Source organism: Microplitis demolitor, chromosome 1 (assembly GCF_026212275.2).
Source record: "Microplitis demolitor isolate Queensland-Clemson2020A chromosome 1, iyMicDemo2.1a, whole genome shotgun sequence".
Taxonomy (NCBI): domain Eukaryota; kingdom Metazoa; phylum Arthropoda; class Insecta; order Hymenoptera; family Braconidae; genus Microplitis; species Microplitis demolitor.
In genome coordinates this window covers 14601057-14602723 of record NC_068545.1, presented here as the reverse complement: position 1 = coordinate 14602723, position 1667 = coordinate 14601057, and the positions used below count along the sequence as shown (strand labels likewise).

Below are 1667 nucleotides of genomic sequence, written 5' to 3'. Positions count from 1 at the left end.
TTTACAAATACAAATTAATATAAATATATCAAGTAACTTTTTGAATAATTATTTTTAATTATAATAGAACAGAATAATCTATACTAAAAAATAATAATTAAATAATAGTAAACTAATCAAAAATAATCTTAAAAATAATTATCGCAACTGTGGTTCACAGCAATTCGTATCCAAAAACAAATTATTATAAATATATTAAATAACTTATTAAATTATTATTTTTAATTATAACATAGCTGAATAATGTATACTAAAGAGAGTAATTAAATATCAGAATATAAATAAAAGGTAACTTTCAAAATAAGATATATGTCAAAACTTTGATTCATAGTGAATCATACTCAATATCGAATCATTTCACTTGTTTAAAATCACTTACAAAGTCTTTATAACTGGTAGAAGTAAAGTCTTTTTTAAAATAATGAAGATTATATACAACCTGCTGGAGAAAGGTCCACACATGCACTCCTGCAACCGGGTATTCACAATCTAAGGTGAAGAAACTTTTAAAAGTCAAATCGAGAGCAGCTAATGTCGATTTCGTTCTGTAACGTTTATTTTCAATGTAAACGTATGAGTCTACAACTTTATCGATAGATCCTATAAGAACAGCTATAGGCTGGCACGATAAATTATTTTTGGCAAGGTATTCCTGCCGTTGTTTGACAGCTTCTTCTATTTCCGCAAGATTCTGAAAATTAATTATGTAACATTATAACCAGTAAATCAATGCGTTCTCTAAAGATTATATACTTATTAAAGAAGAATGCAATTACCGGCAAAATTAAAAAAGAAGAATAACGAGCTTCCGCAGGGGTTACTCGTCGTTTTGTGATTTTTCTCTTTTTTGCTGCTGATGGATTATTTTCCTTGCCTAACTGTTGTTGTGTATCGCTAGCTAGCTTTGTAATGTAGGGTCCTGGTATCAGACTGGACAAAAAGTACCAAATAATCGCATCTTTATCGACTAAAATATAAAGAAAAAAAATTAAAACGAAAGACCAAATCATAAAAGAAATGTTAATAAAGTTGTTTTATTTTAAACACCTTCTTCCGTGATGTGCCGTAAACTGTTTGCAAAAGTTCTGTCTTCGATATCTTTTAGCTTCGTTTTTTTTGCGTAAGTAATACTGTTAATTTTGTTTTGAAATTATTCCAACTTGTCTTTAATTGTTTTGCTAAATTTGGATAAAGCTGATAGAAGTCAGAACTTATCTTAAAAAAGAAAAACAAATAAATAAATAAATGAAAAAGTTGATAAACTAACACTTGTAAACCTCAAACACGAATTATATCTTAAATTAACATCTCAAAATATTATGTTGTTATGCACATTTTTTATTGAAAATTTCGCACGGCTTGAAATATTGAAATAAATAATTACAAAAAAAAAAGAAACGAAATTTATAAAGAAGATTATATTCAATAACCGATTCAAAATATTTTTTTTTCTTTTTGGTTTACTAATCATCATTCTTAGAATATTGTCCTGGTTATTCTATTGAAATGTTTTTATACATTTTATATGCATGGTCAAAATCAAACCATCGATTCTAAAAATTTCCGGCAAAAGTTAAGAATGATCTCCCTACTAGAGACTTCATATTGCTACACATTATCATATTGATGTATATTACCATTGTATAAAGTCAGCATATTTACCAATT

At 26.8% G+C, this 1667-nt stretch overlaps 1 long non-coding RNA gene across 1 annotated transcript; it reads right to left on the bottom strand.

The window, feature by feature from the left end:
* Nucleotides 1-294: 294 nt before the first annotated feature.
* LOC103579210 (uncharacterized) lies at nucleotides 295-1131 on the bottom strand. The gene is made up of 3 exons (XR_549522.3): nucleotides 1048-1131; nucleotides 777-967; nucleotides 295-691 (listed from the first exon to the last, which is right to left on the bottom strand). It is a non-coding gene; the product is annotated as an uncharacterized LOC103579210 (long non-coding RNA).
* Nucleotides 1132-1667: the final 536 nt, after the last annotated feature.